The 15,749-nt window shown below is 42.4% G+C and overlaps 1 long non-coding RNA gene across 2 annotated transcripts in view; it reads right to left on the reverse strand.

Moving 5' to 3' along the window:
- Positions 1-15,749, reverse strand: part of LOC145152046 (uncharacterized) — a 40,720-nt gene that overhangs the window by 10,933 nt on the left and 14,038 nt on the right. For both annotated transcript variants that reach the window (XR_013732594.1, XR_013732588.1), the window contains exon 2: positions 2,903-3,032. This is a non-coding gene — a long non-coding RNA (uncharacterized LOC145152046). The remainder of the gene's footprint in view (positions 1-2,902; positions 3,033-15,749) is intronic.

Genomic DNA, 15,749 nt, shown 5'->3' on the forward strand with positions numbered 1-15,749 from the left:
TAACGTTGAAATAAAAAAATATCTTCCAATGGGGGCGGAAACTGTAAATATTGCAAATACTCAGGGACCGGAATTGAAACTTTTAGTCATCTTCTTCGTTCAATTAGAGAACGACGCTTCTTTGACTTTCAAAAGTCAAAATCGAAGAAAATAAACTTCCAGTGCAACGATTTCAGAAGACAGCGAACCATAAGATCTGATTTTGGATTTCCGAAACACAATCTCTCTATTTCCGTTCCGACTGTCTATCCCGATTTTGATTTACCTTTGAATTCCCGTTGCTTATGACAAATCTCCAATGTCAGTTGCGATGGAAGAAAAATCGTGATACCAGATAGGTCGATCAAGATTATTAATTACGAGACCTGTTAACAATGAAAGAATCGATTTTTCGATTTCGATTTTGAAGCTGCAAGATCCAATTTTAACAGCCAATAACTGAATGACTTTGCTATCTTGATGAATTCCGATTGCTACGAGTTCGTTCGCGAATCTTCTTTTACAGAGCTGATACACAAAAGTTCCGACACCCAAAGCGAACCAATTTCAAACACGAGCGTGATGTACTGGCAAGCGAACGTCGATACAAAAAAGTGCCGACACCTTGACTCTCGCTCCAATTTCAAATGTATATGGACCGAAAGTGAATTGCAGGTTCGCTCCCAATTAGTTGTTCATGAACCGAAAGCTAATCAAGGACCGAGAGCTAATCAAGGACCGAGAGCGAATTGCAGGTTCGCTTCAATTCCAATTGCAGGTTCGTTCCCTTGGTTACACAACAGAAAGCGAAATCAACCGAACGGTCGGCTGTGAACAGTAGTTTCGGTTTCGGCTCTTGTGGGTTCGGTTGTTAATCGAGAGTTCGGTTCTTTAATTGTGAGGTTCGGTTCTGTGACCTTCAATTTCATACCCAAAGCGAAATAGACCGAACGTTCGGTCTATTTCGGTTCCAATTTTTTGCAAGGCGCTTCTTCACTTTCGCTTTTGTTTGATGTTGATGTTCGCTTCTAAATCTTGAGATCGGTTCTTAATCTGACTTTCGCTTCAAATACATACCCAAACCGAAATCAACTGAACGTTCGGCTGTGAACAGTAGTTTCGGGTTCGGTTCTTGTGAGTTCGGTTGTTAATCGTGAATTCGGTTCTTTAATTGTGAGGTTCGCTTTTGACTGTTAATCGGTGATTGAGAATCAAAGCTCCAATTGGGAACGAAGACGACGACTGTAAAATTGAAATTTTATAACAAATTTATGAATTTCGCCCCTAGAGAAACAGCAGAGTAACAAATGCAGCCCTTTACATCTTCATTGTAATGAACCGAAACCTCTATTGACCATAAATCCAAAAGCAACCCCTCCTGTTACAGTAAACTGACAAGTTGTACCCTTTTAGCAGAAAAGTGTCAGATTTTAGCCTTCTTTCTGCATGAAAATCACTATTCACTCCATCTTTGTCAACTTTTTTTCAACCTTTGTCATTTCCAATACAAAAAAAAGCAATAAATTTGATTTCTTCAACAAGATTTCATATCTTTGACCAAATATTCACCAGATTTCACCAAGATTTTGTCTCTTTTTGTTTTTTTTTTGTTTTTTTTTTGTTTTTTTTAATAAATAAAGGACAAAACTTTTATGGGACTTTTGGTACCCATTTAAGGTTCAACTTTGAAGTTGGTTTCTTGCATACCCACTTATTTGAAGAAAATCTTTCATCTTCTGAAAATAATACCCTCTTTTTAGTTGAAAAACAAAAATTTCCAAAAACTTCATTAGACCAACCAAATACTCTTTTTTCTTTTCTCCAACTTTTACTATATTCATCTGAAGAAAAATGTGAATAGAACTTTCTTTGAACATTCTTGACTTCAGCTTTCTGAACTTTTCCACAAGCATTGGGCACTTGTACTTTGGGCATCCAAACTTTCTTCATTTTACTCTTGTTTTTTCTCTTCTTCCTCCTTTTCTTATTTCTAGGCTTTAGAAACAAATTTCGGATCTGAACATCTTTGTCTTCTTTCTGAATCTGAACATTTGAAGACTTTTGAACACAATCCTTAGGAGTTTGATAAATATGAACATCTTGAATTATTGGCTTTCTGTAGGGAACCAATCCTTCAAAGATATCATCAGAACACAATAAATCATATGTTGTTGTTCCAATAGAACAAAATGTCTTTACTTTCATGACTTCCAAATATTTACTTTGAGATTCATTTTCAGAACAACTAAAATCGGATTGTAATTCATCTGAAACACATGAACCACTTGACTCCCCCTCAACAAGAACATCTGGAGTCATCTTTTCTTCATAAACATGAGGAACATTATGAACTTCTTCTTTTTCTTTTTCAGCCCTTTTTATCTTCAACATTTGTTTATGTTCCCGATTTAAATGTTCATATATAATATGAAATTGTTCTACTATTCTCTCATCCTCTCTTAACTCATGGTGATTAACAGATGAGTATCTAGATATTTTCTTATCAACAAGAAGATTATACAACTCAGGAATATCATTCAACATAGATCGGCCACTGATTTGAAACATGGTCACTTTGTTAACACCATAGATTGGTTTAGTAACCTTTAATCCAAGTTCTAAAATGGAGTCAAACAATAAATTCGTTTTATCCATTAGATCTTCAACAAATGATAGAACTTGAAGAGAGAGAAAGTAGATCTGATAAAGATTCTAGAGAGAAAAACGGATCTGAAAGGATTTTTAGTGAGAGAAAACAGAACTGAACACGAAAATTCAAATAAACATGAAAATTTTCTTCTAACTCTCTTCCAGAACACGATTCAAGAACAAATCAGATGAAATAATGAGTAGAAGATAACAGATCTAAACAAGATTTTTCAATAAAAATGAGGTAAAGACTTTTTCTTTTCAGAAAACTTACAAAACTTGAAGAACAAGGTGAGATTCATGATAAAATATCGCCATAAACAAGATCGATTCTTGCAAAAATCGCTGAGATCTACAAGAACCCGCTCTGATACCACTTGTTAGGAATAAATCCGAGATGACGACTGCGGAATATCAAAAACAATCAAGAATCAATCACCAACATATGCAAGTAGTATGATAAATGTTTTTCTTGTATTGATTATGAGATGAACGTACAGAGAAAACCCCAATCTGGTCAAAAGCTCACACCAAAAGTAAACCTAATGATTATTTATAGGGAACAATAAATATCTACCATAAATATAAAATCTATGCCTAATATAAAAACCAATGCCTTAGAAGAGCTCGATTAAGAACTTCTACTGTAAAGGCATCGTAGGGAATCATAAAATGATTAACCCTAAAAAGGCTTCCCTAAATAACCAAATATGCCAAATCAGTTTCAATATCTCAAATACTCAACATCAAATAACTTGTATGGTATTTTGGGGTCTACTTACTGGCTCCGACTGATCGTACACTTGCATCCTCCTTTATTATTTTGAAAACATTTAAGAAAAATCTTTTAAAAATCTTGTCCTCAGTTTGAGACTGGAGACACGCGAGTGTTTCCTCCAATTCACTCAAACCAAGGCTCTAATACCAACTTGTAACACCCATAAAATTCAAGCCAATTTAAAACTTTTTAAAACATTTCAAACCATTAAGTTATTACAGTTTACTTTCAAAACAATTTAAACATCAGAGTATTCCCAGAATCAATCATGAAAATGTAAGGAGGTGCACGATCACGCCTTCGCCTTCCCGCGATCATCCGAATACCTGAAACAATAATCGATAAATGTAAGCTCGAAGGCTTAGTGAGTTACCCCCAAAATACCAACGCCATACAGATATAACCATATCATATAAACATATAAGCAAACAACGAACATCATACATCATACAGTATGCATAATGAGCCATCAGTCTGACTGGACCGAATCCCGGTCCTCGGTTTATCTGGACCGCTCTCCGAGCCCTCGGCACGTCTGGACCGCCCACCTCAGGGCCTTCAGCCTATCCGGACCGCTCGCTGGGCCTTCGGCCTGAATAGATTTTGCCCGGCCCGGGCCTGCAGTCTACGGGGTCCGCCCAGGGTGTCTTGGCACTACAGCACACTGCAAGACCTGCCTCAACCCTTTCCCCAAACCAACAAACATGTGCACATACATATAAACAAGTAAACATGCAGATCTAACAGGTCACTAACATGGTAACCATTACCGATCTAACCGATCAATAACATAGCAACCATCCTATAACCAGGATACCGATCTAACCGATCTCTAACATAACAACCATCCTAAACCACGATGAAATCTAACATAGCAACCATCCTAATCCAGGATGAAATCTAGCATAGCAATAACATAGCAACCATCCTAAACCAGGATGTAATCTAACATAGAAACCATCCTAACCAGGATGAAATCTAACATAGTAACCATCCTAAACCAGGATGAAATCTAGCATAACAATAACATAGCAACCATCCTAAACCAGGATGTAAATCCTAAAGGGTCGGCCTTGGTGCCGTAGACCCTGTTGATATAGTGAGGAGAACTCACCTAGCACTGCTGAAGTCCCGCAGATAAAACTCCATCTGCAGGTTGACAGATTCCCGAACTGTCAACATCAAACAATACCCAATTAATAATTGGGTTCCAATACCCAAGACCAACTCACACTCCAAAAGCCCAAAAGTCAAGTAATGGGGGCCAAAGCCCAATATATGGCCCAATTTTCCAAATTGGGCCCAGACCTCTACGTGGTCTTTCCTTAAGGCCCTTCCAATTATTCTAGTCCAAACTCTTGGTATTCCCATGGCCCATTATCACATAACCATAAAGGCCCAGTTATGGCCCAATTTTCCAAATTGGGCCTAAGTCTCTCACATGGGCCTTATCCTAAAACCCATATAATTATTTAGTCAATTTGCTTATTCTTGGAAGCACATTAATAGTCCAATCACCAAAGCCCATTAGAAAGGCCCAATTCAAGGCCCCAGTGAGATTAGGGTTTTCTTATGAAATGATTATTAGGGTTAAGTATTTCTTACTTAAACCCTTAGGGACTTAATTCATTAAGTCCAATATTGCCTTGGATTAATTTTCCAATGATTATTAATTAATATTTTAACTCTACTAAATAATTTTCGTGCGTGTCCCGATAAATCCCCAAAAATTAGGGTTTTAAGCCAATAGGGTTTTCCAAACCCTAATTAGGGTTTCCTACTCAATACTAGCCCATTAGTCAATTGCTTGGGCTTTAAGGTCACTTTGGGCCTCATTGGGCCATCAGGGTTTTATTAGGTCAATTAGGGTTTCTTTGGGTCCATTAGGGCTCCAGTGGGCCCACTAGGGTTTCATGCATCCCAAACGAATCAAGCACAACAAGGCAAAGCACACCGCCACCCGACATGACGGCCGGTGGCGGCAGCCACCATCTCACGGTGGTGGTTATGGATTTTCTATTATTATTCCGGGCACCATTACAATTTACAACCTAAACCAAATAACACACACCTACTAATATAAACACACACACTAATAAAAACACACACACACAGTCGTACTGTGGCGGCAGGCGGTGGTCGGAGGTGCTAGCCACCACCCCACGGTGGTGGTGGTGGCTCACTTTTGCTTCCCGTTTACACAAACTACACACTTAATGAAATACAACAGCAGTACACAACACACCTAAGTACATAGCAAAAGCACGCACACAACCACCTTCCACGGTGGCTGGTGGCGACGGAAAGTGGCGGCAGACGGCGGGTGATGCTAGGAGGAGTTGAAATGGCGACCAAAAGCCATTTCCGGCGGCCACAGCGACACACATGACGTCGAACACCTCGAGAGGAACGAAAATGCGAGATGAGGTTGGTCCAACCGGCGATTCTGGTCGTTAGTAACCGGTTCTTCGTCGTTCATGGCTCCGACCTCGACCTCGGTGGGGTTTTCTCCGGCCGCACACAACATCACTGGCGGCAGTAGGGTTGATGACGTTTCAACGACGAGGTATCAGGCGGCGGTCGGACTCGGCAATGCAACAGCGTTACGACGCCGGAACAGCCCTTCCGCTCTCCATTATATCGTGACCGCATCGCGGTTTCCGTCGGTCTTCAATGCTGCCGGCAATAATAACGCCGGTGAATGCTTGGTGGTTCTAGGCGGCAGTTAAGCTGATGGCGGCGGCTAGAGGGGCTTCGTAGGGTGGCGGCTGGAAAGACAAGGTGGTGAAGATGGCGGCTGCAAAATGATATGGTAAACGAGGGGGTGACTGGTTATAAGTCCCACTCACTCTCAAACATTGGCCCATATTGTCAATTTCAGTCCCTACTCCATTATTCTTCTCAATTCAAATCCTAAAATTTACCATTTGAACCCTTCCTTCCATAAATCCTTACATATAAAGTCCATATAATTCCAAACACCCCTTGACTTATGAAAACCTTTGCAAATTAGTCCCCAAATTACACTTTAACCCCTGTGTGGTATGCTTCCTTTACCTAGTCTAAGCCCTTTTCCATGTCCTAAGTGTTGTTTGAACCCTAGTTTTAGTGTTTTAGCCTTGGGAGGCCTTGCATGCACGTAAAGTTTGCAACTTTACGTGGTAACTACACAATAAGAGGTTGGATCTGTAATTTGGAGCCTTGGATTCCACTGGAAAGGACTGAACACAAAAAGGACTGAAGGGACTCGACGAGTTGCTTAGCCAACTCGACGAGTCGGTTAGGGTTTACCTGTTTTCGAGATTCTGAGTGATTTCGGTGAAGGATTAGAGTTTTCGGTCTACATGAGCTTTCGGTCTTCTGGACATTAAGGAACTCGACGAGTTAATCAGGTAATTCGGCGAGTTGACGAGTTACTCAGGTAACTCGGCGAGTTGTTGGATGCACTCGACGAGTTGGGGCCAATATGGACTATTGACCTTGACTTTGACCAGGGTTGACCAAGGTTGAGTTTGAGGGTATTTATGGTACTTTGAGATTGTGTTTGAGCTGTGCGTTGGACTTATCGGATCTGATCTTGTCAATTCAGCATTCATGAGAGGTGAGTCTTCTCACCATACCAATGTGTCTAAGGCACCAAGGCCAGCCCATTTTATGATATGTGGATTGTCGATTGATTATGCGTTATGTTAGTACAACATTTGCATGGAAGACCCAAGGGGGGTTCCCGTGGCAGTAGATTGAGACCATGTGGGGGTTCCCATCGCATTTGGTGTAAGACCTTGGAGGGTTTCCATGGTACCCTAGTATATGTGCATGTTTAGTTGTATGATATTTGCTTGGTAGTGAAGACCATGTGGGGGTTCCCATGGCAGTTAGTGAAGACCATGTGGGGGTTCCCATGGCAGGATGACCATGTGGGGGTTCCCATGGCAGGAAGTTAAGACCACGTGGGGGTTCCAGTGGCACTAGGTTTAAGACCGTGGAGGGTTTCCATGGCTTCCCTATATGTTTGTATGCATAACTTGTGTGGTATGTAGCTTTATAGCTAATATGGATTATGTGATTATGTGGATTGTGTGTGGGGTATGCTCTGGGAAACTCACTAAGCATTAGCTTACAGTTTGTGGATTTGTTTCAGGTACATCTGAGCCTAAGGTCAAGGTCAAGGCTTGATGACGCGACATGCACTCCCTCTCAGGCGTTTTTATGGGACACTCTGATGTTTGGAATAATATTGTGGATGTTGGGAATTCAAAAACAAATGTACTCGAGATTTTATGTTTATTGGAAATGTTTTGACTATTTAAAAATGAAAATTTTATTTTGAAAATTGGGTCATTACAAGTTGGTATTAGAGCCTTGGTTTAAGGGATTCGGGCACACTCTCGGGTGTGTCAGGACTCAAACTAAGGAAATGGTAAAATTGTTTTCAAAAATAAAAGTTAAAAACTTCTTAAACTGGGAAAAGAGGAGAGTGAAATGCGCGTGATCGGCCGAGCCAAGTAAGTAGTTCCCCAATATGTTAGCCATGTTATACTGATACTTGAGTTATGATAGTAGGATGGATACTGCTATGTGTATGCTTTTAAAATTGTATACGGTTAGGAGCTTATAGCCTTAGAATGATTGATTTGGCCTTATTTCATGTTCCTTGTATGGTTGTGGTCCAAGGGTAGAATCCATTATTTGAAAGCCTATTTGATCATGTTCTGTGTATAATTTGCATGCATAAAGGCAACCTGTTATGATTGAGTTCTGGTTTATTATGAATGGAGCAAGTCTTAGGATAACCTAGGATTTGAGCTATGCGGTACACTGTGATATATGTTTAGTTCTGGGACGAATTAGAGTCATCAGGTAGAGCCTTGGGGAAGGTACAGGTAGGTGTGGAAGGTAGTATTAGGCCCGTACTACTGAAAGCACAGGACCTGTACCCGAACCAATGTTAGATCTGGAGGCTCTAAGGAGAACCGGTGTGGGAGGATCCATTTTTTGGAAATTTTGATCATTATGTTCATGATATTGCAGTTCAGTATGGTGGTGAAATGATTTGGAGCAGGGGGATCAGGATCAGGATCAGGATCCGGATCTGGGTCGGGAAATGGTACCGAGCCCATTGATGAGAGGCTACACGACCTCATTGCAGCCGAGGTTACGAAGGGTATCCTTGACGCCACCCCAGTGATTTTTGGGACTGTCAAGAAAGGGATGATGGAGATTATAGAAGAGAGGCTCAGGTCATTCAGAGCCAAGATTGCTGCGGGCCAGGTCGGGGCCCGAACTCCCTCGTTCCGGGAGTTCAAGGCGTGCGGGGCGCCATAATTTTTCGGGGTCAGGGACCCCATTGTTAGCCGATGCTGGGTGGCAGACATGGAGAACGCCCAACGCACGAGCTCTTGCCCTGATGCGGAAAATGTGGGATTTGCTTCGTGTATGCTGAGGGATCGAGCCCGGGACTGGTGGGGAGAGGTTACCAGTCAGGTGGGGGCAGCCGGTGTGGCTGAGATGACATGGCCAGAGTTTGTCACATGCTTTGATCTGGAGTTTGCACCATCTATTAAGGTGCAACGGTTGGTGAGGGAGTTTTAGGAGCTCCAACAGACCACCGAGACTGTGGCAGATATTACCGCCAAGTTTCGGGAACGAGCATTGTTGATCCCACAGTATGCTATAGATGAGGACATAAGGAGGATGATGTATCATTCCATGCTGAGGGATGATATCCGTGAGTTTGTGAGATTTACAGAATGCAAGACCCTGAATGAGATGGTGGAGAAGGCCCGTGAGCAGGAGATAGAGTTGGAGTTACGCACCAAGCGGAAGCCTGAACAGGCACAGACAACAGTAGGTCAGGTTAAAAAGCCTAAGACCTCGGATTCTTCTGGTAGGGGCCAGCAGGGTCGTGGCCGGTGTGCCAAGTGTGGGAGATCGCATAGTGGAGGTTGCCGGGCTTTAGGCCCGGTGTGTTATACGTGTGGTCAGCCAGGCCACTTGAGCAGGGATTGGCCCAAGAAGGGCCTGATTTGTTTCCACCGCAACGAGACTGGCCATAAAAAGGCCGATTATCCGGGGTTGCAGGGAGGAGGAGGAGCGGTGGCGGCACCTTCGCCCGCCACGATGAGGATCACCGATGGTCGCCCTGCTAAGGCGGATGCTCTTGCGGTGAAGAGCTGCACATTTCAGTTAACCATCGAGGAGGCCCAGGCAGCGCTAGACGTTGTGGCTGGTACGCATTTCATCATCCTGCTCTATATTTATTTGCATTGCTTATGTGTATATTGTGCTTACGTATAGGGACCTTTTTGGTCAATGGTATGTCGACTCACATACTATTCGATTCAGGTGCCACCCGATCGTTTGTATCTCTTGCGCTTAGCAAGAAGTTTCGGGATGCGTCAGGGACCTTGGATTCCCCGCTTGAGGTTGAGATTGCGGATGAACGCACTATGAGTGTTGCGAGGGTGTATCGGGACTGTGTCCTGAATGTGCTTGGGGAGAGGTTTCGTGTTGATCCAGTCCCGATACCGTTGCGAGGGCTGAAGGTGATTGTTGGGATGGAATGGTTGGGGTAATGGAGCCATGATAGATTGCGAGCGCCAGTTGGTGAGGGTTTGGAACCCAAGTGGGGGAGAACTGGTTATTCATGGAGAGAGGGCCTCGCAGGGGCCAACCCTCTGTTCATCTGCGAGGGCTAGGAAACTTCTTCAGCAGGATTGTTCGGGATTTCTGGCATATATCTCGGATACGAGGGTTGAGACCATGACGGATTTGGGCAGTGTACCGGTGGTACAGGAGTTTCGGGACGTCTTTCCCGAGGAGTTACCTGGAGTGCCTCTGGAGAGGCAGGTGGAGTTTCGCATTGATTTAGTGTCGGGTACCGCTCCAATAGCAAAGGCACCGTACCGGCTAGATCCGTCCGAGATACAGGAGCTATCTACACAGCTTCAGGAGTTGCTAGACCGAGGGTTTATCCGTTCGAGCAGGATGTGTATTGATTATCGAGAGTTGAACAAACTAACAGTGAAAAACCGTTATCCATTACTGAGGATTGATGATTTGTTCGATCAGCTGCAAGGTGTGTCTTGGTTTTCCAAGATTGATCTTCGGTCGGGGTACCATCAGATGAGGATTCGGGATGAGGATATACCAAAGACATCTTTCAGGACTCGGTATGGACACTATGAGTTTGTGGTGATGCCATTCGGGCTCACCAATGCCCCAACAACATTCATGGATCTCATGAACAGGGTGTGCAGACCGATGCTGGATCGATCGGTGATAGTTTTTATTGATGATATCATTGTCTATTCTAAGACCAAGGAGCGGCATGAGCAGCATCTGAGGGAGGTATTGGAGACACTAAGAACGGAAAGGCTTTATGCCAAGTTTTCCAAGTGTGATTTCTGGCTGCGAGAGGTACAGTTCTTGGGGCACATCATCAATCAGGAGGGTATTTTTGTGGATCCAGCCAAGGTTGAGGCAGTGATGCGGTGGGAAGTACTGAAGAACGCATCTGAGATCCGTAGCTTCTTGGGTTTAGCGGTGTATTATCAGAGATTCATCCAGTATTTCTCCAAGATCGTCGTGTCATTGACTCATTTGACCAAGAAGAATGTCTGTTTTCGATGTTCTTTATATCCACGTGTAGGTGGGAACGTAATCTATAGCTTTTGTTTAGTCTCCGTTGGCTAATTTTGACTTTATTTTTAAAGTTATATTTTTAAGAGGTCGGGACAGGAAAAGTCCATTAAAAATTTATAACTTTGTCATCCGACGTCCGATTTCGCCTGTCTTTTTATCGTTGAGCTCCTATTAATGAGATCTTCGATTCTCGTTTAGGTTGTGTCGGCTAAAAATCGCTCGATCTAAAATTCGAACCCCGGGCTGCACACTCTTATGCCAAATCTTAGAAAATTCATAACTTCCTCGTACAAAGTCAGATTTGGACGTTCTTTTTATGGACGCTCTCGGTTTAACGTATACTACGACTTTTGTTTAGATCACTAAGGCTAAAAAGTAATTTGTCAAAAATTCACTTTTTACGTTACGCAGTGTCATGCCGGTTTAGCCGTAAAACTTCGACATCTCATAACTTCTTCGTTATAACTCGGATTTCGGCGTTCTTTATATCTCCAGAATCCTTGTCACGACCACTACAAATTTCTTCATAGATATCGGGTTTATCTATATTTTTATTTTTGACGCTTATTTCATTCTTAATTTGTAATGTCTTATAAATAAGTATAATGCACATAAAATCACATAATTCACATAATATTCAAGTAATTCCTCTTTATTACTTCAAAATAAGTTACATTTGTTGACCCTAACTATTACATCATCATACTAATGCTTAGCCTAGAAACGCGGGGGCTACAATTATCTCCCCCTTAGGATGATTCCGTCTCGGAATCATGCATCAGCAAACAGATGCGGATAGCGACTCATCATGTCACTCTCCATTTCCCAGGTGAGGTTTGGCACATTCGTATGTTTCCATTGCACAAGCACTAAGTCGACCATCTTGTGTCGCAACTTCTTTGTCTTACGGTTAACAATCGCCTATGGCTCTTCAATTAGCCTCTTATTTTCATCCATCCTTAACTCAGAAATTGGAATTATGTTGGGAACTTCTCCCATGAACTTCCTCAAATAACACACATGGAAAGTGTTATGAATTCCATATAGTTCTTCTGGTAGTTTTAGCTTATAAGCTTGGTTCCCAATCCTCTGAAGAACCTTGAATGGTCCAATAAAACTTGGACTCAACTTCCCTATTTTCCCAAATCTTATCAGTCCCTTCCATGGTGAGACTTTAAGCAAAAACGAATCTCTAACTTCGAATGTCATCGGTCGTCTTTTCTTGTCAGCATAGCTCTTTTGACAATCCTGAGCTGCTAACATCCTTTCCCTAATCACTTTCAGCTTTTCAGCAGTCTGATGGACTATCTCGGGGACCATGAACTACTTTTCTCCAACCTCAAGCCAACAAGACATCGTACGAAACTTTTGTCCATACAAAGCTTGATAAGGTGCCATCTTGATGCTCGAAGGGTAACTATTGTTGTAGGAAAACTCTACCAGGGGTAAGTGCTCATCCTAGTAACCTTGGAATTACAGGGTACACGCTCTTAGCATATCCTCCAGTGTTTGAATCGTCCTTTCGCTCTGACCATTAGTCTGCGGATGGTAAGTTGTACTTAAACACAACTTCGTACCCATTTCTTCTTGTAGGCTCCTCCAAAACCTTGACGTGAAACAACTATCATGAACTGATACAATCATTAAAGGAACACTGTGAAGTCTTACTACCTCCTTCACATAAGCATTTCCAAGCTTATCTATAGACCATCTCTCATTGGCTGCTATGAAGTGTGCACTCTTTGTGAACCGATCCATGACCACCCAAATCATGTCGTGACCGTTCTTCATCATGGGTAGTTTAGTCACAAAATCCATGGTGATGTCTTCCCATTTACCCATGGGTACATGTAAAGGTTCTAAGCTCCCATACAGTTTCTGATTTTGTGCCTTAACTCTCGCACAGGTTACACAATTTGCCACATACTTTGCAACATCGAGCTTCATCATCGGCCACCAGTAGTAGGGTTTCAGATCCTTATACATTTTGGTGCTGTCGGGATGAATCGAGTACATGGTCTTGTGAGCTTCTTCCATCAGAGGATCTCTTACGCCTCCCATATTAAGTACCCAAATTCTATCTTGGAATGCCTTTAATCCTTGATTATTCGTACCGAACACCAACATTTTGGCTAAACGTTCTTCCTTTCGGTCATTTTTCTCCAGAGCTTCTTCCTGAGCTTTCTTAATGCTTTCCACAATCGTTGAGACAACTTCAATTTTTAACGCTCTTGGCCTTTTTCTTTCAAGGCTTACTTTTCGACTTAGAGCATCAGCTACGACATTTGCTTTACCAGGATGATAAAGTATCTCACAGTCGTAATGTTTGAGTAACTCTATCCAGCGTCGTTGCCTCATATTCAATTATTTTTTATCAAAGAGATACTAGAGAGTTTTATGATCAGTGAAGAGTTTGCACTTCATACCGTAAAGATAGTGCCTTCATATTTTTAGTGCGAATACTACCGCTACCAACTCCAAATCATGAGTGGGGTAGTTCTTTTCATGTTCTTTCAATTGTCTCGATGCATATGCTATCACCTTATCCAACCCAACTCCATATCCATCGCTATAAACTGCGAAGTCTTCAACTCCATCAGGTAAAGAAAGAATCGGTGCTTCACACAACTTCTTCTTTAGCTTCTTGTATGCTTCTTCGTGTTTCTCACTCCAATTGTATGTAGCTCCTTTATGGGTCAAAGTTGTTAATAGAGTAGCTATCGAAGAAAAGCCTTGGATAAATCTTCGGTAATATCCAGCTAATCCCAGAAAGCTTCGAATCTCCGTAGGGCTTTTTGGTCGTTCCCACTTCATCACAACTTCAATCTTTGCTGAGTCAACCATTATTCCTTCTTGGTTAACCACATAACCCAAGAATTGGACTTCTCGAATACAGAAATCACATTTGGAGAACTTTGCGTACAACTTCTACTTCTTCAGAACTTCCAATACTTCTCGCAGATGCTTGCCATGCTCCTGCTGGCTCTTTGAGTAAATCAGAATGTCATCTATGAACACAATCACGGATTTATCGAGGAATGGTTTACAAACCATGTTCATCAAATCCATAAATGTTGTTGGAGCATTGGTTAGTCCAAATGACATAACGAAGAACTCATAGTGTCCGTATCTCGTTCTGAATGCGGTTTTCTCAATATATTGTTCTCTCACCTTCAGCTGATGATATCCTGACCTAAGGTCGATCTTTGAGAAATAGTTCGAACCTTGCAGCTGATCGAATAGGTCATCAATCCTTGGCATTGGATACTTGTTCTTCACCATTGCCTTGTTCAGCTCTCTATAGTCTATGCACATCCTCATGCTTCCCTCTTTCTTCTTCACAAATAATACTGGAGCTCCCTAGGGCGATGAACTAGGTCTAATGAAACTGTTGTCCAACAACTCCTGAAGTTGCGTCATAAGCTTCTTCATCTCTGTCGGTGCTAATCGGTATGGTGCTTTCGCTATTGGTGTTGATCCTGGCAACAAGTCTATTCGAAACTCTACTTGTCTATCAGGGGGCGATCCAGGAAGATCTTCAGGAAAGACTTCCGGGTAGTCACACACCTCTGGTATTCTTTGCATCTCCTTCTTCTCCTTCTTAGCATCCATCACAAATGCCAAGTATAATGTGCATCCTTTAGACAAACATTTTCTGGCTTTCATCAGGGAAAAGATTCCATAATTTACTCTGCGTTTGTCCCCGTACACCATAAATGACTCTTTTCCAGGCGGGTTCACTCTTACTATCTTCTTCTTGCACAATATCTCGACATCATTGGCGCTATGCCAGTCCATTTCTAGTACGATGTCGAAACCATAAACTCAATGGGTAACAACTCCTCGTGGAATTCGTTTCCTTTCAAGTCGATGACGATGTTCTTAATGCACTCGCTAACAGGTATGAATTTGCCAGTGGGAACTTCTACATATAGAGCATTATCAAGTTTATCTACAGGCAATGCTAGTCTTCCACCAAATTTATGTGATATAAAGGAGTAATTCGCTTTGGAATCAAACAATATATTAGCAGGCAATCCATTTACAAGAAAGGTACCTGAAGCGACATCTGTTGCATCCTTTGCAGCTTCCAGGGTCATCTGGAAAGCTCTCGCCTTCGGCTTCGGTGGGACATTGGGCCTTGCTTCCTCCTTCTTCTTCGGGCAATCTTTCACAATGTGCCCTTCTTCGTTACATCCATAGCACACCCTCTTGTTGGATGTACACTCGTTGGCGTAATGCCCAGTCTTTCCACACTTGTAGCAAGTTACCTCCTCGTTACATTTCCCGAATTGTTTCTTTTTACACTTCTCGCACCACTTCGCTTCACCTCCTCCTCCTCCAAATTTCATTGAACTAGACTTGCTCTTTTTTTTGAACCTTGCATATCCCTCAAACTTCCTCTTTTCGCCAACCTCAACCTTGCTGGCAGCTCTTCCTTTTATCATCTCCTTAATAGACTTGGCAGCCCAGATAGCTGCCTCCAGAGTAAGTGCCTGGCATTCTCCAGCTCAAGCATATTTTGGGCCGAGCAGTACTTGCACTTAAAGTGCACCAGAAACTCTGCCCATGTAAGCAATAGTGGCTCGTTGGGGATTATGGTCTTCCCCAGAGTGTTCCACCAGCGAACAGAGCCACCTCTGAAACTGACATACTGCATATGTGGTTTGTGGCTTGCCCTTGCAACTACATGTTATGA

Source organism: Lactuca virosa, chromosome 1 (assembly GCF_052849685.1).
Source record: "Lactuca virosa cultivar CGN04683 chromosome 1, Lactuca_virosa_CGN04683_v6, whole genome shotgun sequence".
NCBI lineage: Eukaryota > Viridiplantae > Streptophyta > Magnoliopsida > Asterales > Asteraceae > Lactuca > Lactuca virosa.